The sequence below is a fragment of the Paramormyrops kingsleyae genome, chromosome 17, assembly GCF_048594095.1.
Source record: "Paramormyrops kingsleyae isolate MSU_618 chromosome 17, PKINGS_0.4, whole genome shotgun sequence".
NCBI lineage: Eukaryota > Metazoa > Chordata > Actinopteri > Osteoglossiformes > Mormyridae > Paramormyrops > Paramormyrops kingsleyae.
This window is the reverse complement of record NC_132813.1, coordinates 593,261-617,587: the sequence shown is the minus strand read 5'-3', so window position 1 is coordinate 617,587 and position 24,327 is coordinate 593,261. Positions and strand designations below refer to the sequence as shown.

At 44.9% G+C, this 24,327-nt stretch overlaps 1 long non-coding RNA gene across 1 annotated transcript; it reads left to right on the top strand.

Moving 5' to 3' along the window:
- Positions 1-388: 388 nt before the first annotated feature.
- On the top strand, positions 389-24,263 carry LOC140579099 (uncharacterized). The gene is made up of 4 exons (XR_011983305.1): positions 389-2,345; positions 2,636-2,710; positions 21,995-22,122; positions 24,143-24,263. It is a non-coding gene; the product is annotated as an uncharacterized lncRNA (long non-coding RNA).
- Positions 24,264-24,327: the final 64 nt, after the last annotated feature.

The following is a 24,327-nucleotide window of genomic DNA, read 5'->3' as shown; positions in this document are numbered from 1 at the left end:
TGGTAATAAGAAAATGTAGCTGTCAGTCCAACACGTCTGCTTTTCTTCTTTGCCTCCTGATTCATTAAGTTACACCTGTGTCATGTTTCTAAAAAGGGGGATATCATAGTGACTTGGCTTTGTTAATTTTATTATTCCTGTGCTTGATCTTTCTGCAAAGTGAGATCTGCATCTGAACGCAGATGTCTTTCCACATGCGTCTAATTTTGCGGTTTTAATGCTAGTTTGACAGCATGTTATTGAGAATATTTGTGCATTTTTCCTAAAAGTTTTCTCTGGGGTATGTTGGAGAATTTAAAGGGATGCAAAGAGTTTAAAGCTGCCCCCCCCCCCCCCCCCCCCCGAAGCAATAAATTCCCTTTTGCATCAGCACAGAAAAACTCTGTGCTTTTAAATTTAATATTTTTTACTCTAACTTTGCTTTATTGCTTCGGATTAGAATTTGGATTCTTCAAACGCAGGCAATGAAAACGCAGTACCAGAGCCAAATAGTAAGTGAGTCAAATGGGACAGAATTAAATGAAATGCATCGCAGCTAGGAGTCGTATGATCTGGATTATGTTAAGTCATCTGTGATGTCCCTAGATCTGGGAGGCTGTAATTTAATCCATATAACAGAGAGGCGTCTTTTTCCTGTATTCGCACACAAATGTGAGTTTTCAATTTGCTTTTGTTGCACAATTCAGATGAATTGTGAGCAAAAGTAAATTTTGTCATTGAACTGCCTCTCTTTATGACCCCCCTTTTACTTGGCGATGGAACATTTGATAATCTCTAACTACCGTACATCTTTGAGTGGATAATTTGTTTGGCTTTCGACAGGATGAATCAGAAAGGTACTTTATCCAATGAGACTGAATCAGTCTGCACGATATTAGACACGATCATTTTTGTTGACTTGGTTATGTCTGGAATTAGATTGTTTTGACAATATTTAGCAGGTTAGTGATGCTCTTGGTCACATATCTGTGTGCCTGGTGCCACATGGATGAAAGGGTAAAGGTGGGGTTGAGCGGTGACATGACTACTGCATCCCTGACGCATTGCTAAGTAACTGCGGGAAAGATGACCGCTGCATCCCTGATGCATTGCTAAGTAACTGCGGGAAATGCACTGGGGCTCAGTCCACTGTCCGAGGACCTTTTTCATGGGTGAATCCTATGCAGGTTTGTTACTGTGCCCAGGGAATCAGCGCTGTCCCAGAACAGTGTGGTGGTACACTGTTCACACCCCTGCTGATTAGCTGGAGCCTTGTTTGTTAGTCATGTAATGAACGCTCCGGAGCAAAAGCGCCCCCAACACCAGATTAACTCATTTAAGCCTTACCGTATGCGGCCTGCGGCTGATGAACTTTCCATGCTGGCTGGCGCTCTGTTTAATGCAGATATTCTCACTTTCCACTCTGAAGCTTTCATGGAAAGGCTTAAAAAAAAAGTGCAGCGAAAAACCTAGCAGACTCCCAGACACAGCGGGGAGCTGCAGCTGACGGAAATGGCGATATTAACATGCAGATGTCAAAGTGCTGTCAGAGACTCCGAAAGTGAGCAGAAGATCTGTGTGAAACCATGTGCCATGATGGGATGAGGTTCGATTAAAAAGAAACTACTGGAGGTTGTTGCAAGTTTCAAAGAAAGATGAGCTCTTGTAAAAAAAATGATATGATGTGGAAGTAAAATTGGACATTAGTAGGCCCGGGAGGGGAGGCGTATTGGGTCTGTTATGTCTTAGGCCTTAGGCCAGAAGAGATTGTTTTGAATACTGTGTGACCTCGCTTTGTGATAGCTGCCTGCAGTTGGCTCCGCAGAAGCTCGGACCTTGGAGGGGCAGACAGTGGAGCAAAGGGGGGGAGAAACCACTTGCAGGAAGAGACTCGAAGCCGCCCCAACTGGTGCACAAAGAGTTATAGCTTAATAAAGTAGTTGTAGTAGTCAATATAATATGTTACACAATTGATCGCATCATGTTAATCATACTTATGTTAATCATACTAATCATATGTTAACCATGTATTTTTATTCAATGTCACATAATTAATATCTATATACATATCTCATGTAGAGTCTAGAAGCTGAGGCTGTCTCCAGTAAGTTGCGTACAATGGGTGGACTTTACCTTGCTACCAAGGTGAACCAATGGAGCAGGAGAATTGTGTTTGTTATACGTTTCAGCTTAGTTTGTTGATGTTTCATGACCAATCAGGCCTTAGAAGTCCTGGGAGTTATGTTTTATCTACTGGTTACTCTGTGTGCCGGGGGTGACTTGGTACCAAGTGCCAGAGTGTGATGGGAGCGCTTTGCTGAACTTGCTGGAATAAAAGAGATTTTCTTTACTCACCAAACTAAGAGGTCCAGACTTTTATTCTAAGTGCTTGATTTATAATTTTTCTACCACAATGAAATTTAATGATTTTGAACAATTACAAATTACAGTTCTTATAGAATTAGTAGCTTTAAAAGATTATTAATAGATACTGCATGTCAGATGTTCATTTTCAGTATTAGATGTTTAAATGTGAGTTATTTTACTGACAGCATGTTTATAACCCTGTACAGAATATCATTCTTTATTGCAGCACTTTTGAATGTTAACGTTTAGCTGAACATGCTGGGGTCACAGCCAAGTCTCCGCATTGCAGAGAACAGTGACTCCAGTGACTCCAGTGACTCCAGACAGCAGCAAGGACACGCAGGCTCAGGTTTCAAGAAAACTGGTAAACAGACTTATTTTGGTTTTAATGACTTTGTTTGCTTCTTATGTGCCCATCTTTGAGAGTGAAATGTCACTTCTTATCCTTTGCTTGTGTGTACATTGTTCATAGCTTTTCCAAAACACAGTTGTTTCTTATACTGAGGGATGCATACGTAAACTTCATTAAAACCTGTATTTTATCTCTGTTTTTAAAGCTGTGTTCACTAAAGCTTTTGCAGACGTGCAGCATGGAGCCACTTGCCTCTGCTGCTGTATGGATATGATTGCAGCCCCACTCTCTCTGTGTGTAGAGTTTATTCTGGCTCTGTGGCTTCCAGGTTTGGTGAAGTGCCATAAGCTAAGGCTTAAACTTGACTGGTGTCCCATCCAGGGAGTTCCCAACCCCCCCCCCCGTGACCCTATACTAAATGCAGTGGGTATGAAATGCATTTTGATTGTCATGTATCACCAAATGCGAATAAAGGGACAACATTGAATTTAATGGCCCTTGAGTTTAATCTGTTAGCCAGGAAAAGTCACCATGGCCATATCTGTGTGAAGGTCCTCAGATTAGAATAAGATGCTGGTTCATCTCTCAGGGGGCTTGGAATTATAAACTGTTTTGTATGTAAGTATCTGCAAGACTTAAGAAATAAGGGGTGTGATGGTTACAGGGAGTGTTGCATCATGCAGCAACAGTGGACCAGTCTTGTTCTGGCTCTCACGATCTCAGACGGTTCTATGCCCTCGAGATCTCAGCCTCTGGCCCTGTGCTCTCAGGAGCTCAGCATCCATCCCTGTGCCCTTGGGATCTCAGCATCCAAGCCTGTGCCCTCGGGTTCTCAGCCTCCGGTCCTGTTCCCTCCAGATCTCCCCCTCGGGTCCTGTGCCCTCCAGATCTCAGTACCTGGCCCTGTGCCCTACAGATCTCTCCCTACGGTCCTGTGCCCTACAGATCTCTCCCTACGGCCCTGTGCCCTACAGATCTCCCCCTCCGGCCCTGTGCCCTACAGATCTCCCCCTACGGCCCTGTGCCCTACAGATCTCCCCCTCCGGCCCTGTGCCCTACAGATCTCCCCCTCCGGCCCTGTGCCCTACAGATCTCCCCCTCCGGCCCTGTGCCCTACAGATCTCTCCCTACAGCCCTGTGCCCTACAGATATCCCCCTCCAGCCCTGTGCCCTACAGATCTCCCCCTCCAGGCCTGTGCCCTACAGATCTCCCCCTCCGGCCCGGTGCCCTACAGATCTCCCCCTCCGGCCCTGTGCCCTACAGATCTCCCCCTCCGGCCCTGTGCCCTACAGATCTCCCCCTCCGGCCCTGTGCCCTACAGATCTCAGTATCTGGCCCTGTGCCCTCTATTCTGTATTTTAAGTGATTCTTTCCAAGCACAATGTGAGGGTTATTCCAGGAATGGAATTTGGAGTGTCCCATCTTATCACTCTGCTGTAGTGAGGGGCAGCCTGCACCCAGGACCCCAGAACCTTCTGTTCGTCACCAGATTCAGCGTGCAGATGTCACGTCTGTCCCGGAGTATAAATAGTTCTTGAGATTACATAAATCAAATGGGACTTGTGGACAATTTAGAGAAAGACGTGGAGCCACAGTTTGTTTTTGATCCTTTGTCTTTTTATTGTCATATTATTTTCTGTGTCTGGGGGCTGCCTTTCATATAAACAGAATGTTGTTTAAATTTTGATTTGGTTTCTTTTAATACATAGCCTGATGCTGCATTGTAAAGTATGTATTAATCAGAGAGTGCTCCCCCTACTGGGGCATTTGAGTAAGTTCATCCATTTGTGAGGCTCTCTGTCCGACCACAGTGGGATCTGACTAATGAGGTCTTTTGTTAAAAGAATGTCCATGTCCATATATTTGGGATGAAAAGTGCTTGTCTGAAGTGGCCAAGAGCAATATCTACAGTGTCCTAGAGACTGGTGAAGCACTTGGGGTCTTAGGCAGCTCAGAGGAGGCCTGTACAGGGAGGGCATGGGCTCTGACTGCAGTCAAAAAAAACAAAAGGCCACACAGCAACACACTGCCAGGCTGAATGCAGTGTGTCACCATGGCAACCAGAGCAACCCCGGCTGATTCGGGGTCAGAGGGAGAGGCCCGGGTGGCCACTCTCTGGTGGGGTCATCCATCGGGCCACATATCGGGGGTGTGGCTGCTGGTTGCTGGGGTGAAGCGGGGCTCACCACCTTTGAGGGGTCTGGGGGTGCGGCGTCTGGGTGGCGAGGGTGATTGAGCTGGGGCCAGGTGAGAATGCGGGGCGGCCGGGGTAACGGAGCCGGGGTGGGGGTGTGCGGGGTGATGTCGGTGGGGCAGGGGGAGAACGTGGGGGGGTAGGCCGGGGCTACAGAGCACGTGGGGCGGGGTGGTGTGGCTGGGGATACAGAGCCAGGGCTGGGTGAGAATGCGGGAAGGCCCTTGCCTGAGGGACTTTTTATTCCCCCCATAGCTTTCATTAGGAAAGAAATGATAATGGGGAGGAATTGTGTGCGTCACAGTCCCTCAGTGCCTCGTGTGTTTAAAGAAAGGCCACACCCCAAAAGCAGATGTGTTTTACTTCTTTTGTGGAAATGTCATCTAGAAGGATCTCTCTAGCCCATTCTCCAACGTGCAGAGTCCTGCTGGTCAGATTGCTGATACTCGGGATTGCAGACTGTTTTAATCTGGGGAAGCATCAACAAAAACAATTATAACCGCAGAAGCTATGTGAATAAAACCGCATAATATCAAAACAGTGTCATACTTCATACAGTTCAATAGTCTGACAAGCTGCATATACTGTAGAAAACCAGTGAGGCAAAGCAAAGCACTGCACATGTTCTGATGTAAAATGCGCCCCCCCACCCCCCGGTCTGTCTGCTGTGCCATTTCACATGATGCATAGTTAGAATCCTCAGGTCGACTGCTGTATGCACAAAACAAAGTTGATGACAAATATTTTGCAGTTATGATTGAAGCATTTGCTCTTGATCGGCAGCATTCTTGGGCCATGGAGCACACGCAGTAACCCTAAACCTAACCCTAATCCTAACCCTAAACCTAACCCTAATCCTAACCCTAACACACAATACCGCGAGCCCGTCTATCAGGGTGGGCTGATGAGAAGCTTCTATCCCAGGCTAATAGCATCATTAACACCACCGATTACAAACCATAATAAGCTATAAATGCAGCCTACATCTTAAATATTTTCTCATAACCTTTATCTTAACTTATATATACTTATATATTTCTATATTTTGAATACTTATTTTGTTACTTTATGTTATTTAAGGTGTCTATCCCTCTGCTTTGTTTATTGCACAGACTGGATAATTTCATCTCACTACTGTTGTACCACTGCATTTGTGTGTCTTAAATAGTGTCTTGTTTAAACTGCACCCTCTAAATGGCCTGGGAGAGCAGTAAGGCAGGTGTGCAGCTCAGTGAGACTCTGCTAAGTGCCCCATTTGAGCAGTGATCATATTCACCCCGCCATTTTTCTCCAGGTGTTTTGAAATCAGTCCTTGTGCCTTTACCCTGGAAAACAAGTTCATATTATATGTGTTTAGTGTGTACAGGATAAATCTTGTAATGTTCTAATGTATATCTTGCACATCTGTCAATTGTGCAGCATAGATTGTTAGTCAATATATTTCATGGAACTACGCAAGCGGTTTCTGGCAAACTGGCTGCACAGATCTTTGGAGAGATGCAGGCACCAGATGGCGCTGTTGACTGTTCCACAATTCATAAGGGTGCACGTGTAGTCAGCAGAAATGGAATTAATTTTATATGCCACCACAAGGTGGCACTGTATACTGTTAAGTCCTCAGCGTCAGATCAGCAGAAGTGTAGCGTAGGCTCAAAGAGTCGTACAAGCCAGTGTGCTTCGCAGGGCCAATAGCTGGGCTTTTGGAGTTTAAGAATAAACTCGAATTAGATGAAAAGCTGCAAGTGTCTTTTCTGTGTTTGTTAGTTGCGCCAATATTAAGATAACGAAAAGTACCATTTGAGAAGGACAGTTTGGTCTATATTCTTGCTATGGACTACTTACATAAAACGCAACTTTATTAAGAGCTATCTACTGGTATATTGCATTAAAATAATGTGCTCATGTTTTATGGATATTTTTCTCAATGTAATGCTAAACCCGTGCCGAGTTTGCATTTTTCCTGCAGGGAGAACAGGCTCTTACTGTAATTTATACTTTGCGTTATCTGAGTGCCTCTAGATGGGACTTCAAGCTTATCTGTGAGTGATCAATCACTTTTTCCTTCTTTTTTTCATTTGAAGATGCTCTCCAGGTAAATATTTTAGTAAGTTTATGTGTTTTTTTATTTAAATGTACAATTATAAATTGCTTCGTGTGAGCAGCTGGTGGAGTAGTGGTTGAGATTTTTATGTTTTGGCCGAAATAGTGCAATTTCTCTGCACAAAATGGTTGATGTGATTGTTAAAATGTTTATGTTTCAAAGTTAACAGTGGGTTAAAACTTGTTAATTAGTGTATAACTGTTAAACTAGTTATGTACTAGTAAAATATAGCGGGCATTTTTGCCCAAAGTCAGAAATCAGCACCATGGGCCCCATCTTCAATATGTTCACCAATGATGTTTGATATGCAGGGTCATGGCCACAGATAAATGATGCCTGAGAAGGAAGAGAGCATAGTCTGTTCTTTGTTCTATGCTGATTCTGGCTGCAGAGCAGCCATCTTGCTCTGTGCACATTGAGGAATGTGATGCATTGGTTCATAGGTAACATCCTCCAAGGTGTGGATGGTGCTGAATGGGGGGCGGGGGTGCTATGGTATGGTGGTGTTTGCTTACTGAGCATTATGTTTCACAATTAAGTTATCCCCACACCTAAATGGCTGGAGACTTTCTGCTGTTAGTGACTGTCCAACATGTTGGCCCATCATGAAATCTTCTGTCTCTCACTCTGTGCCAGCAATGCAAGTGTAGCTCTCTGGGGTGTGAATTTGGATGATAAAAATCTAATGGGGATCTATGAAATCTTTATTTCCCTTTAAGGGAAAGTGTGTCTGTGAACACAAAAATTGGCTGAGATTGCTGTGCACTACAGTAAAACTCTGCAAAGTTTTACTGCAGGTGTGCTGTCTGTCCCATTAATGCTTAGTGGGCTAACGCCAAGCAGGCTAATGCTCAGCAAGCTAATTCCAAACAGGCTAACGCTCAGCAGACTAATGCTGTGCAAGCTAATGCTCAGCAGGCTAATGCTGTGCAAGCTAACGCTCAGCAGGCTAATGCTGTGCAAGCTAACGCTCAGCAGGCTAATGCTGTGCAAGCTAACGCTCAGCAGGCTAACGCGAAGCAGACTAACTCAGGCTAGCTTTCTCTTCACAGCAGTTGGTCTGTCAGTGGGATGTGGATTAACAGAGATGTTAAATGGCACAGTTGAATGGGTCTACTTTTGGAGACAGGAGTTTTTGGCTTTACCATTTAGAATTGTTAATTAAATGGGCTTTGATGATAATCAAAACTGCTATATCAATGTGTATTGAAAGACATTTGAATGGCTTCTTACATCCTGGATAGATTTGCCTAATGTGGTGGTGATCTCCAGACCCATAGCCAAAGGAACATTGCATGTGGTTTCAGCAAACCTACTGAACAGTCCCCCTGGCTAGATTTTGTTGACGGTGGGGTGGTTGAAACTAATGATTTTGCTACCTGTCTACCTGTCTGGTGGTTTCCCTCATACTTCCTCAGGATGTGCGGCATTTCCGATAGAATATCCATAGAAGCCTAGTGATGATGGTTACGATTAGACAGCGCACTTATGTTGTCAGGCTGCCTGAGCAGAAGGGGAAGGAGCTTGGCAAAGGTCTGGTGGCATTGCCCATTTCCTCCAGTGACAAGGCCATTTCCCATTTCCTGTTTACAGTCCCTTATTCATGGTTGGCCTATTCCTCAGCCATAGTGACTCAGGGTGGGCATTCGCTGGCCAGGGAAGCTGCTTGTGTGACGGATGGGTGGGGCATCTCGCACCCTGCCCATTGTTAGATATTTTTAAAGTAGTCAAGAATACCCAATTACTGGAAACACTGGACTTAACAATGGAGAGAAACCATGCTGGTCTCTTTGAGAACAAAGTGATGTGTGTGTTACTGTGATACAACAAGGACTGTGCCTAAGCTGTCTAGTGCACTTCACACAAACACAAGGCACATTGGTAGCTGGAGGAAAGCTCTGTTAACCATCACCTGTCCCTTTGGTGGCCAAGAATCTCCACGGTCTGATCCTACCTGTTAGTACAGTTATACACAGTGGGCAGCAGTCAGCTTATGACTTTTATTCTTGGGACAGAAGTTCTGTGGGCCTTACAGAGCTGGTGAAGATGTGCCAGCGCAAGGGTCTTGCAAAGTTTCTAGATCTTTTTGACCAAATTTCTTTCACAGGATAAAAGAGAATTCTGCCCTCACCACACACTTACACGGGAGATCACTCTAAGCCAGAGTCGTTCAAATCACGGTCCTCATCACTGCTGATTTTCCAGCCTTCCTTTACCCATGAGCCGGGAGTGAAGCCTCTGTGGCCAAACAGAATCATTAATAATTATTAAACCAACTACCCGGGTGAACTGAAAACAAGGCCTGGATTTGGAATCGAGGTCCAGACTTGAAGACCCCTGCTCTAGGCTGATTTCTTATAGTTGAATGGGGAAGAGGATGCGACAAGGTCCTGAGAGGTCACTTCCTGTTTGCGCATGCTTGGTCATGATGGGGTGGAGGCTCTTGGATTATGGGGATATCCACAATTCCCTTAAGGGAATTAATTTCTATACTGGGCTTTTTGAATATCAGATATAAATTTGAATTTACCAGACCTTAATTGTGTGTGTAATTATATTTTTTAATGTTAAAAGTATCTGTGCAAATTTTTTGGATGAGCTTTTATCAGAAGCACTGAAAGGTTCTTTATTTTTCTTCTTCTTCTTTAAAGTGGAGTGGAGCATTACAAAGCTGCAGGCATTTTCCATAGCATGGCTGTCACTACCGTTTACAAGCTGGGAAATCTGTTACAATGTAAATGTGTTAATGTGTTACTTTGATGACTGATGCAGAATAAGTAGCACTCTTATGATCTTGTCATTGTATAAAACCCTCTGCTTCAATAGCTTCACACAGTGAAAATACAGAATTAGTCATGTTGGTCCTTCTCTGTGCACAATTCCTCATATTTTGATTAGAACATCGGCAGATGATCTTCCTCGGTCCTTGGAGGAGAAAGTTGAGGGCAAGTTTTCCCTGCTCAAATCATGTGCCTGTGGAAAGATGCATCTCAACTGCCTCCTTAAATCACTCTGACCCTCAGTTCAAACAAGCAGGAGGTGTAATTTCAGGTTTTCAAGTGGATGTGAGGCCTATCTGATATGGGGCTCAGTTTCCAGGCTCACAAATCAAACCAGACTGATAATCCCCCAGTTGTGTAAGTGAAGGAGGAATCATTGAGTGAATATTGGCTCAGGATGGTCCAGCTTTTCACCGGATGTTGGTCAGAAAGCTGTGGGCTTCTGGAACAATGTCAGACAAAAATGCATCATACATCCTGTGATCAGAACACACACTGTAAATTTGTATGGAGGAGATGGTGCAGGCCAGCAACGCAGAACTTCAGAAACGGACTTTGAGAGGGTTTTGGGTTTGGTGACCCGACCCCTGGTGTGTCTGATACGGAAGCCATTGTGTTCATCGCGACTGTTGTCATGCTGCTGGTGGATACTGCCAGGAACGGAGGGGCCGTGTGCATATGTCTCCTGAAGCCGGAAGCTTTTCCCACCATATTGTCAGATTGTAAAGCATATTATTTATTGTAAGCTGCTATTAGTGTATACTTATTTACAAGCTCCGTATAAAAAAGTGCTTCTAGAGAGTTCTGGAATGAAAGGACTCAGTCAACCTCTTTGTTTATCCCCATGTTTGGCTGTATGTCAGCGGAGCTTTTAAATTGACCCTCCTGTGTTTAGTCAGAACCATAATTAAACAAAAGTGAATAGAACAGACCGAACTGCATGAAATATAAACAATACGTCTGTATATTATCAATTGGTGCAGGCAGCACACTGGCTACATGCAGTCATCTTTGAAGTTATCTGCTTATTCTCATCCCAGGCTACTGTTCTAGTGACAGGAACATGGTCCCCTTCGCTTTCTGCTCTCCCAAGTGGCCTTGAGAATGACCCACGCCAGGCCAGTTAGACAGTCAAGTACTACTCCATCGTGTTCTGCTCCCCTCACTCGGAAACTGCTTTAACACAGGCTGTGCTTTTGGTAGACAAATCAGACCCTCTCTTGTACCATTTCCAGCTCACTGATGCAAGGAGAAAGTGGGAAAGTTGAGGAAATGTGCCTTGAACTTCAGCTGTGGACAATAATTTGGTGGTCAAAGTCTTTCATTATTTGTATATGTAAGTCATATAGACACCCACTCCAGTGGGTGTATAAAGCAGGCACTGGCACAGAAAAGCAGAGGTCATTGACTTGCAACTCGACTCAGACTCAAGTCACAAATTTGATGACTTGTGACTTGACTCAGCAAGACTGATGGAAAGACTTTGACTTTAAGGGCAGATGACTCGAGACTTGGACCCGACTTGCACCCTATGATTACAGAAGACTTGAGGTTATAGTCCCCCTCTGGATACCATAACGTTTTTTGGTGAAATTTTATAATTTCAGTATATATTAATTTTCTGCTGTCTGCATTTTCATTTGGTTGAATGCAAGGTCTCCTGAGATAGTTTGTTGGAAAGATGTGTCACTCCCTGCATATATATGGACGACCGTGACAGAGTGGAGACACTCTTTTCTACCTATCTCTGCCTATGAAAGACTTTTTTTTTTTTTTACCCCTGTCGTGTCCGGTAGTTTAGCAAGCAGGATGTTAGTCTGGGTGCTTTATTGTGCCAACACTTTTATTTTGCCAAGTGGAGCTTCGGATTAAGCTCCTCTTGTTATTTGAGGTATATACTCTTTATTAACCATTTTAGATTATTGCGCCACAAAGCCAGAGCTGACAGGTGAAGTTAACTGAGGGAGAAGAGATAGAGAGAGGAAGAGAAAGACCAATGAAAGACTTAATTTACAACTTACTGTGGTGGGTTTTTGGTGAGGCAAGTTTTAATCAGTAAAGGTAAAAAGAATTAGATAGGTAGTTACATGACTCACAACTCGCCTTGAACTTGAGTCACACATTTGATAACTCGTGACTTGACAACAAAAAATATGGAAAGACTCGATTTTGACTTGAGGGCACATGACTTGAGACTTGCAATGTTTTGACTGATGACTTGATTCGGAATTGCCAACAAGTGACTTGTTCCCATCCCTGCAGAAAAGTAGGAAATACATGGAGTGGCACCTTCATCCTACACTGAGTATTTCAACAACAATGGAGGCACTAATGAACTTGCTGAGTAATTAATCACAGCTGGACTTGTCAAGAGGAAATATTGATAGTGTAAGAGAATGATCCCGGTGGGAGACTACAGCAAGGCTCTCGCCTTAATGGCCAGACTTAAGAGGCTGGGATTTGCTGGGTAAGTGCACCTGCTCTGGTCTCAGCCCCTCTGTGGTGGGAAAGTGCTCTGGTATTTAGTCAGGGCCCTCGGGGGGCAGCAGCCCCTGGCCACGGGGCAGTATTTCACTGCACCGTACATTTCATTAGAAATGGATGTGTTCCAGGCCCAAGCACGGCACGTCCTGTCGAGCAGCTTCATTCTGAGGTGATGAAGCTGGCTTGCGATCCTCACGGCCCCTTGGGCAGAGGCAGAACATTGACTTGTGCATTCAGCATGGATCATGCCGACGCGTGTGGGATTTCCGGGCTGTTCTGAGGCCCAAGCAGGGTCCTTGGAGACGGATCTCCCATGTGGCTGCAGGTAACAGTTCTGGCAGAAAGTGCGTCACACCTTTCAACGTACATGTCAGTTTTTCTGGCTCGTGGCCCTGAGGCTCGGCTGTTCTGACTGCGACGTCGGGATATTTGACGGATGAGAGCGATGGAGATTACCTGGCAATCTGAGGCACTTATCGAAGCCTTGAGCAGAACAGGGGGTGCTGTGTGCACTTATTAACAAGCAGCTCTTGGCTCAGGATATCTCCATGTTATGTCATTTGTTAAATTATTTATTTCTTTTTCCTGGGTTTCTTGCGTTTTTCTTAGAATGAGTCCTAAAGCCAGTATGAATATGAGGGATCTCATAAATGAACAAAGTATATTCCCAAAATAAAAAGAAAAATGTATAGTATGTGTGAGTAATATTGTCATAGGATAACAATGTACAAAGTACACACTTCAAGGATTAGGCTGCCAAAGTCTCACTCAACGCTGCACTCACCTTAAGAGTAGAGCAGTGCGGGGTGTGTTTGTCCATCTGGATTCGTGTGTGTCATTGGAGGGGATTTTTGGGGAGCGACAGTTGAGTGAATGTGAAACACATGATCCAGGCTGAGGTTGTTTTTGGCCGGACTGTGTGGGCAGGGTGGGGGCCGGCATGTTACATTCACACACAGCTGTATGGAGACACCTGCAGGTCTACCGAGGTTTTCTTTGTGACCTCACTCGCCATTACATCATCGCCCCAGCTGAAACGGGCACATTGGCTGCTAGCCCAGCCTGGGAAGTCGGGGACCCCCCAGTGGGGCCGCTCAAAGCTATATGGGGCTAACAGGTCCTCGGCAAACGGCACCTGTGCTCCCCTTCCCCCTCGCTGGCTTAGAGTCCTGTGTTGAAGAGGCCTTCATGCCCAATGGAGGGAACTAATGCTGCTCATCACTTTTCAATCTTCATTATTCATTCATTAAATGTAACATTCTATTTCCTTTTTGTAAAGGTTTAGAACTGTAAGGGTAACCCTTTCCCATATCCCACTGTCTAACCTTTATATTCTGTGCACTAATATTCTGTGACGTCATGATGAGACCGGGCTGCCCCTAAAGACGGGTTCCTGGCAGGTGAACGGACCCATATGTGTCCAGGCTTACTTTTGTACTGCCAGCTGTGATTGATTGTGGCTTGAAGTTACAGGTTACAAGTTTGACCTAATTTGCCCAACACAGACTGACCCCAGCTACATGTCAGTTGTCAGTCGTTCCTGGAAGGTGGAGCGTGAAGCCGTGATGATGCAGTCACCAAGACCATCTGGTGTGGGGGTTTCTCCTCTGCCTGTCCTGTTTAACCTCAGACCTCAGCTGCATGTGAGGGCGTAAGTGTCATGTTACATGGCTTGGGAGAGCATTGGGGAAGAAATGAGGGTAACTGTGTACGGCCAAGCTCAGGTCGACACGCGGTTAGAGCACAACGGGCCCAGCTGGACGAAAGGCCCAGACTGCGGAGATTATGTCTTAGGCAGTTTGGCTGAATACAGCAAGCCTACTCTCCTCAGCACTGCTGTTGATGATGGATTTAAAAATATATATATATATATACTGTATGTGTGTGTGTATATATATATGTACTTGTATATGGGTGATGTGTGGATTGAAGCATAATTATAAGCAAATTGAATAATTGAAGCAATCATAAGCAAAGATTGGTTAAGAACATGGAGAGAGTTGGCTAAACACTGAACTCCTGCATCTCCCTTTTCCAAATTTATTATATATACACACACACACACCTGCTTTGTAAAGTACATTTAAAGTCTTACCTGCCAATGTGATATCGTGCTCTGAAGCTGTGAGTATATTCTGATGGGTAGCGAAGCTTTGATGCCATATTTATGATTAAAGTAGTTTTGTGGGTCTGTGTTAGCAGGGCTCGGGTGATGCGCACTTGCGTTTGGCAGCTGTTTGCCTGCATATGCCTGTGTTATATTCTCTGTTAGGGTCTGTAAAAGCTGATGGGATGCAGGTGGATTTGAGGATGGGCGTAGTAAACAGGTGGGGTGTCATTCAAGATACCAGCCTCATACTGGTGGGTTACTGTGCTCATCCCCTGGGTTCTAGCTGCCAAGATGGATGTACTTACAGTGAATTGGGAGGCCGTACTGCTATGTGAAGTGGCACTACAGTACCCATCCCTCGGCAGGGTTTTTTGGGGGGTGAATCGTTGTTGAGTTAGGGGGATTTGTCACAGACCCTCGCCATTGCTAACAGATGAGATGCTGGCCTTCCATCTTTGCGTGTGTAAAGCAGGATGATTGGAAATGGTCTCCTGAGGTGATTTAAGATGGCTGAGCAATTGCTGAAGCTGTTGTTAATCCTCTCCCATTCACAGGATCTTCCCGGCTTTCTTCTTGAACACCTATGTTAGTCCCTGTCGCGTGTGGAGAAGAATAAGTATGGAGGTTTCATTTATGTCATGAAGCCAGTACAGTTGATCTTCCTGCATCACAACTTTCCCCATCTTGGGTTCGATATATTGCAGACTGCAAAAGCGGCAGATGCCAAATGACAGTCAGCAGATGACACACAAAAAGTTTAGTGACTCATAAAAGCATGAAGGATATGTAAGGATGTGGAGGATGCCAAGTGTGTTTACGGCGACCTCTTGCGTGATATCTCACGTGATCTTCGCATCTTGTGTTTCTGGTATCTTTTTGGTTCAGTTCGTTTTTCCAGATCGCCCCCCCCCCATGAGGAAGGGCTGACTGTATATGTAATAGAAAGTCTTGTGGAACACATCTAGCCCTGCTTGCTGTTCATCAGCATATGCTCTGCTTTAAGTATGGGTTAACACGGGATCCTCTTCCATATTATTCTGAACTCCGGATTGTCATCCTTCTAGAAGACGGTTCAGTGGCCGAGAGAGGCGACCCTCTTATGTCTGACCTTCCCCTCCTTTGTTAGCTGGTCTCTGCTGAGTGATTTTCTTTTCCCTTTATGATGCTGTTGAACAGCTGAAGATTAATTTGTCAACTAGGAGAGTGAGACCGTGGTGCTGCAGTGACTGGGGCTGAATATCCAGGGAGCTGCCTGATGGGTTTATTTGGTGGGATGAGTGTGCGGGACACCTGTCCGGCGTCTGAACTGCCAAACATGGCTAGAACTGCTCTTCTGATTGTGAGCAGAATTGACCTAACAATGACCTGGACAACAGCTTCCTGCACAATTTGCCAGATCTGGGGGCAAGTCACTGGATAACCTCTGGAGTTGGCCAGTGGACCTTCTCAGAATTGTATCTGCTGGGGATATCTGCGTTTAGCAGTGGTTAGGTGTGAGGTGTTTTTGTGACACTGGTATTTCTGTGCCAGCCAGCCCATACTTGTGCTTTGCATCCCACTAAAACATTCCCACCAGAAGCTTATCTGCAAGTCATTTCAAGGCTGCTGAGAATGCTTGGAAAAAGATGTGTCTTATGACGCAGGTGACATGTAGCGGTACCCGTGGATCTCCAGGAAACCTGTCTGCCTGCTCCTATTTTGGACGCGTTTCTGATTTGTTGCACAGGGTGTTAATCTCCCTCTTCCAGGGTCCACTTGAGTCGAAGTGTGAACAGGGCCGTCAGGAGCTACTGCTCATTCCGCAAATTCCATCCGCATCATAAATTGTCTTTATAGCCATCTGGAGAATTCAGCGTTTAGTATGATAAATTTATGCCTGTTTCTGTATTCTGACAAACCTACAGTGCTGAGGACCCACTGAGGGTGTAAAAGTCAGTGCTGCGTTTCTACCCTTAATTATTTGAAGACACTATACACCTCACATAAGATATATCAATGCCACCACTACCTTTCAGTTCCCTCCAAAGTCACTACCTGCCACATTCGTGGTCCTAATGAAATCAAGGATCCCATAAAAAAAAAAAAAAAAAACACAACTAGAGCCAGTTAAACTTTTGTGAAAAATGCCAGAGAATTGAGGTAATCCTAAAAACTGAGACACACGCAACCCAAACGGCTTTGTTCTTCATATTTTATTAAGCAAAAAATAAAAATGCAGGTATTTGACATATTAGGTCATGTGTGTTCCTTACGGCCCAGACTGCTGCACGGCAGGGCGGGGGGCGTAGGGGTGGGGAGCTGTTTAGTGACATTATAGTAACATATAAGTGTCACATAAGCCGCAGCTGAGCTAATGCTAAGGGATATTACTGAACAGCAAAAACAAAGCCAACAGGGTAAAACAAAGAGTTTAGATTTTTACACTGTCACTCTAGAGAATGAGGTCTGATGTCCTGGCTGCAGGAGAATGACTGGGCCAACGTCATTCACAAATATTTTGGGTTTCAAGGAATAGTGTGGGTGGATGAGAGCTCAAACCATCCTTGGGATAAACTGAAAGGCTGAATCAGGACAAGGTCAAGATGGACCTATTCAACAAAAGAGGTTATTGATGGTTTAGAGGAGAAAGGGAGCGGCCTCAACACAACCAACTTTGAATCACAAAGTAGTCAAAACTCTTCCATGATACACTAAGGCAGTGTAAGAAAAGCCAAACCTGGACTTGTGTTTTATCTTGATTTACCTCTTGACAAATAGGGAACTTTTAGTTAGAAAAGCAGATGACAGACCAATGCACAGACCGAGATGGATCTGCCTTCCTATGATCCGAAGCCTCGCTTTTGGGGCAGGCATTAACTGTTAGTCGGAGGCGCGGTTCCGCTGAGGTTCAGGATGTGTCTTAATCTGGTGGGGTATGTTTTTTAAGGTGAGACAATGATCTCATCCCTTTTTTTGAGATCCCCTACAAGGCTTTTGGGAAACGTCATGACAAGCTGAGCCAGAGCATAAAACATCTCCTCATGCACCAAATCTGTGGGCTTTATTGGTGTAAGACGATTAATCCCCACTGAAAGTGTGTCGTTTTGGCGAGTAGAGGCGGGTGGCGCTAGTGAGCTAAAGACGACGGACGTGTTTTTCATGTTGATCTGGGCAGCCTTGGCCTTCTGTGCTCATGCCATTATAAACCAGCCCACTGATGAATTTACTCAGTAATAAACACGCAAGCTAAAATAGCTATTATTTATTATAAAGGAAATTTCCTTTATTTGCCAAGACCAGTAGGGAGGAGCTTTCATAGAGTGACAGTCACACACCATTCAGAGGACAGACAAAGGCCTGGAGGTCGAGAGCAGAGCAGCTCCAGGGACATTTTCTTTATGGTCTTCAAACACATCAAAGAGAAACACTGATGATCAGATGAAGTTCTGTCTGTGTCAGTGTTCTTCCTTCCTGGATTTTTTTTCATGCATTCACAGAATCACACCTGCCAAATGCTGCATCAGCTGCGCTAGCTGCATTAGCCATGCTAGCCTCCCAGCCCCCTACCAGCCCTGGATATAGGTACACAGGGGTCCTGTTCGTGTTATGGAAATGTTGTCTCACAGAACATAACGGAAATAGTCCGGCAGGAATATAAACATTTAGAGGTGAGAGCGGCGCCTGCTGCTCCCTCATTCCAGTGCCAAATCAGCTTAGTGCTTCTGATGGACACTGGAGGTGCGATGTGACCTGATGCACCAGCATGACGTGTGTCGTCCAGGCAGCCCTGTGATGCACGGAGGGGGAGAGTTGAAGAGCAGCACCCTGCTCTTATGAAAGAGAAAACAAGCCATGAAGCCGTCATCAGCCCATACGTTCAGGAGGCTTTACCAGGACGCCCCTCAGCTTCTCCTGAGGGAGCTTCAGTCGCGACCTTTCGCGGGACTGCAGGCGGTTTGGGCTCTTTTCTTTCTGCTCCGTACCTTCATTGCCTCTGAGTTCCTCGTCATTGTGTTTCCCTCTCTAGGTGCTGCATCAGCATCGAATGAGCCATTGTAAGTATGGCTTTGGTCTTTATAGGACAGACTACAAAGATGTTCATATTTTAGAGGCTCTGAAATGTGTTCCACCACATCCCTGAAAACCGGTAGATATCCTGTTGATTACATATATTAAGGTTCTGGTGGTTTTTAAACTGCTGACAGCACAACAGTAAAGAAGGTCCTCAGCGCAGCCGAATGCTCGATAATCCCTATTTATCCACCATAATGTTAGCTGCTAGCTAATATGTGTTCTGGTCAACATGTCTAAGCCTGCAAAATCCTAAGACTTCAACCCCATGAAGTAGCCCTTTCATTCAGTTTGAGGTTTGATACACAACATATAGCAGAAAGAATGAAATAATGAATTTAGGCATCAAGTAGCTCAAATACATACAATCGTACATAATAATGTTGCAATGAATTCCATTAATAGAACCTATTTTTAATTTTATTTATTAATGTAATTTTGACTTTTAATTTATGAAAAAGTTCCCTTTGCTCTTCAGTGTATTATTGTAAAACTTGTAATCCCAAATTGATTATGTTACTATGACCGGCAAACATAGATCTTGAATTTTAATAGACCAAATGGCTCCTAAGTGAATTAGTTGTCTAGTCTTGTTAAATGACTAATCATTCTAGCTCATAAATAATTCTAGATTTGCATGTTTCTCTGTTGGCATTTATAGCTTTTGATTCAATTTTGTAATTCGGGGTAAACCTATCAAATACACATTGGTATGATTTTTCCAAAGATGCACTGAGACCATAAATGAAACATTTATTACCAGCCTAATAACCATTTATCTGTTGTCTCGTCCAGTAGAACATCGCTGGGTGTAACTGAGCAGATTTTAGATGGCTCCTTTGTCACCTTGGGCCTGCCCAGTCCTCATGGCAGACAGCAGTCCACTTCCATTTTTCCCATGGTTTTATGCCCCCCCACCCCACACTGTTTCCATACCCACTTTCGTCGTATTCAGGTTCTGCAGGCAGCAACACCACATGTTTGTCCTGAACATGGCTCAGTTGGACAGGGAGATTTGGTATGTATCCAAACATGCAGGTCATAAGTCTTAATATACCATAACAGGAGGGTTTACACCAGCACAGAGGGCTGGACATGGCCATCTTAAAGGTTTATTCTTGCAATTAACAAACTGAAGGTATAGAATTCCATGGCTCATGATTTATAACACTTTCCCACAGTCTTGCGATTCGATTTAGCGCCACTCTGAAGCGTCAGGCATTTTCACATGAATCAGGCTGCCGTTATGTGGTTTGGGCGTCTGGAGTTCTTCGTGCTCTGCAAGTTTAGATAAAAACAGGACTGTTTATGGACCACCAATGAGTTTGTAATGCGCTATGCGTTCCGTAAATGGGTCAGAACAGAACCTGTTTTCAGTACCAGCACAAAGGAGCTACTCTTCATAGCTGTCTGCTGATTCAGGTTAGAGCACCGGACAATCGGTACCAATCTGCTTCCTCTCCCAGTGGTCCTGCAAATTTTTCAGAAATCCCTTGTATTATATGTAAAAATATATAGAACCGCATGACATATAATGTAGTAGAAATCAAATGTCAAGAAAATTTCTGATAGAAGCCTTTAGCTTGTTTTAATTTACATTTAACAGGGTTCACACACTTTCTGACCAACAAATTTCAGCTTGAAGACACTGCTCTTTGTTCTCTGTGGAAATAACCTCTTATGACAAACATCACATTGGTTTAAAATAAGTATCTGAAAGCTGCTTTATTGTATCATCTGGTGTTGTGCTGCTGACAAGCTGCCCCCAGTTGCCAAGTGCATGATGAGGCATCATGATTTGTGGGACAATATTTCGGAGGCTCTTTACTTCTTAGAGGCCCATTACCTCTTGGAAGTCATTTACTTCTTGGAGGCCCTTTACTTGTTGGAGGCCCATTACCTCTTGGAGGCCTTTTACTTCCTGGAAGCCATTTACCTCTTTACTTCTTGGAGGCCCTTTACTTGTTGGAGGCCCATTACCTCTTGGAGGCCTTTTACTTCCTGGAAGCCCTTTACCTCTTTACTTCTTGGAGGCCCATTACATCTGGGAGGCCCATTACTTCTTGGAGGCCCTTTACCTCTTGGAGGCCCTTTACTTCTTGGAGGCCCATTACCTCTTAGAGGCCTTTTACTTACTGGAAGCCCTTTACCTCTTTACTTCTTGGAGGCCCATTACTTCTTGGAGGCCCTTTACCTCTTGGAGGCCCATTACTTCCTGGAGGCCCATTACCTCTTTGAGGCCTTTTACTTCCTGGAAGCCCTTTACCTCTTTACTTCTTGGAGGCCCATTACATCTTGGAGGCCCATTACCTCTTGGAGGCCCTTTACTTCTTGGAGGCACATTACCTCTTGGAGGCCTTTTACTTCCTGGAAGCCCTTTACTGCTTTACTTCTTGGAGGCCCATTACTTCTTGGAGGCCCGTTACTTCTTGGAGGCCTTTTACCTCTTGGAGGCCCAGTACTTCTTGGAGGCCCTTTACCTCTTGGAGGCCCATTACTTCTTAGAGGCTTATTACCTCTTGGAGGTCATTTACTTCCTGGAAGCCCTCTACCTCTTTACTTCTTGGAGGTCCATTACATCTTGGAGGTCTTTTACCTCTTGGAGGCCCATTACTTCTTGGAGGCCTATTACCTGTTGGAGGTCATTTACTTCTTGGAGGCCCATTACCTCTTCGAGGCCCTTTACTTCTTGGAGGCCCATTACCTCATGGAGGCCTTTTACTTCCTTGAAACCCTTTACTCATTTACCTCTTGGAGGCCCATTACTTCTTAGAGGCCTATTTCCTCTTGGAGGCCCTTTACTTCCTGGAAGCCCTTTACCTCTTTACTTCTTGGAGGTCCATTACCTCTTGGAGGTCATTTACTTCTTGGAGACCCTTTACTTCTTGGAGGCCCTTTACTTCTTATAGGCCCATTACTTCTTAGAGGCCTATTTCCTCTTGGAGGCCCTTTACTTCCTGGAAGCCCTTTACCTCTTTACTTCTTGGAGGCCCATTACTTCTTAGAGGCCTATTACCTCTTGGAGGCCCTTTACCTCTTGGAGGCCCTTTCCTTTTTGGAGGCCCATACACTCTTGGAGGCCCTTTACTTCTTGGAGGCCCATTACTTCTTAGAGGCCCATTACCTCTTGGAGGGCATTTACTTCTTGGAGGCCCTTTACTTCTTATAGGCCCATTACTTCTTAGAGGCCCATTACTTCTTGGAGGTCATTTACTTCTTGGAGACCCATTACTTCTTGGATGCCCTTTACCTCTTGGAGGCCCTTTACTTCATGGAGGCCCATTGATGTATGTTACGTTTTCTGTGCTACTGTGCACTTCCTTTCTGAAACATTGTGCAGGTCTTCATAATTCCTCATGAATAACTATTAGCAAATGAGAAACTTGTGAGTCTTCATGATTTTGTTGATTTTTTTGTTTAGTTGTCTCACTTTATTGCTGCAGTGACCTGTCACAAGATTTTATTTTAGCCATGAGCAGCATGATGCTTAATGAAGAATGCAGATGCGGAAGCTTCTGGAGATGTACTTCAGCCTACGGTAACACGTCTTCTTTTGTTCTCTATGTCAACACAAAGGAGCTCTGTCAGCTTCTGCGAGATCCATGCGGTGGTGGAGAGGGCCTGAGGCGAGGCTGTGTGGCGTCAGAGCTTGGAATCACCCCCTTGGCATTCAATTAAAACTTGATGGATGTAGGGGATAAATGGTAAGAGTGACCCACCCCACGTTTGACCCCCAAAGTCTAGTTTGTTCGACTAGTGTGATCGCGCCGTACCGTGCTTCGCCACAGTATACTGAACTGTGCCCGGGGCCACTGGATGAGGTATGGTGGGGCATGGTGCACATGCAGTGTGAAAACTAGCTGTGCCTGAGCACGGAACACAAACACGCCGTCAATGATGCGACTGCCACACACATGTGCACATGTACATTAACTGGGCCTGGAAGGAACAGATTGGGATTAGCTGCACAGATGAGGTAGCAACAAACATTTAACAAGAGATCACTTTGATCTATGGCAGAGGTGCAGTGTTTGCTGGAAATTTGGGAAACAAGAGTATCTAGGAACTACTGGATGTAACAGACAAACTCAGAGATATTTGGTAAAAAATGGGATCTTCTTGTATATGTAGCATGATTACATGTAAACCAGTGAGTTGCATACCTGATAAGTCTAAGAGGGCCCTGTGTCATCACACCCAAAATGACTCCAGATAAACCAGAAAATACGGACATTAATCACTAACCCCTCTGTGCTGTGTTATAGCATTTTTCTTCCTATGTTTCCTGCAACACAGATGTGGCCATTACCTACGACCCGTAAACTCCTGGGCTGCTCATTGTTAATGCCTGAGAGATCCGTCCATTGTTCCTTTCACCAACACAACAGACCACACAAGTCAGCATCAGCTATGAATGAATGCTATTGTTTTACCTACTATTCCACCACTGCAATCAGTGACCCACACAAGCAAAAGCCCATGTGATTAATCATATTTGAGAGACTATAAACCCCAATCCCTGGGCTTGACAAAGATTATTTCTATTATATATGTGATGGACTGCCCATTGGATTGGTTACTGGCTGATAAAACACATGTATATACGGTGTGTTTAAATGTGAGCATGAACAGAGAAGGACATTGTGATCTATTGGCCATATGGCCCATTTGCCAAAGCAGGCACTCTCTGGCTAATGAATAGTGTTCACTCCATTCCCACAGCGTTGCTTAAAACTTAAGTACAGCATTTAAAGAGCAGAAGTACTGAGAGAACAGGCAGAGGATTCTTTTAAGTGGGAAAATGAAAAATGGCGACCACTGCAGGAGACGTGCATTTGGATGTTTTATATTGTACACCCCGATGAGAACATTCCTGTTGCCCTGGTTTCCTCCAAAAACATGTGGTTTAGGTGAATTGATGTTGTTAATAGTGTGTGAGTATGTGTGCCCTACAATGAAATGACATCCCATCCAGGTTGTTCAATTCAATTCAATTCAGTTTTATTTGTATAGCGCATTTTCACAAAATTACATTGTGTCAAAGTACTTTGCATTATCCCTGCCTAAAGCCTCCAGTGACAAGGAAAAGTCTTTAGAAGGAAGAAACCTTGGGAGGAAACGGCCTCAAAGGGGGAGAGCGCTTCCTTCAGGGGCCGGCAGAGGAAGTCAAATGAGCAAGATGGCAAAGTCCCATTTCCCACTGTCCAAATTCTAACATTTGTGTCTTAAAGCGGGGGGGCGCAGGAAGATGATGGCAGGCAGATGCTGGTGCTGCTTCTGATGGCAGGATGAGCAGTGGTACAGCAGCGGGGCATACAGGAGAGACGTCTTTGGCAGAGGGGCGAGTAGCCCGGAAGGGCGTCACGGGCAGAGGGGCGAGCAGGCCGGAAGGGCGTCACGGGCAGAGGGGCGAGCAGGCCGGAAGGGCGTCACGGGCAGAGGGGCGAGCAGGCTGGAAAGACTATGATTTACTGTTCTTTCACTGGCAGCTAAAAAAGTCACAAATCACAGTTCATTTCCAGTGGTCATAATGATTGATGTCCAATGTCCATTGAGATAATGACTGACTGTGATTGAAACCCTCAACTTGGGTTTTGAAACCATATTTTCAAATGTTTATATGCTGAAGCTATACATGTTACATGAAGTTATGAAGTTGAGCTAATGTTCTGTCCTTCCATCTGTCTTTTCTGTCTGTCCTTCCATCTGTCTTTTCTGTGACAGGTGCAGAGGAAGAATGACGGGAGGAATGATGGGAGGAATGACATCACCATGTTCTGTAGAACAGGAGTCTTCACACAAACACACACACACACACCCCGCATCCCCCACCCTACACACACACACCCCCGCATCCCCCACCCTACACACACACGCCCCCGCATCCCCCACCCTACACACACACACAC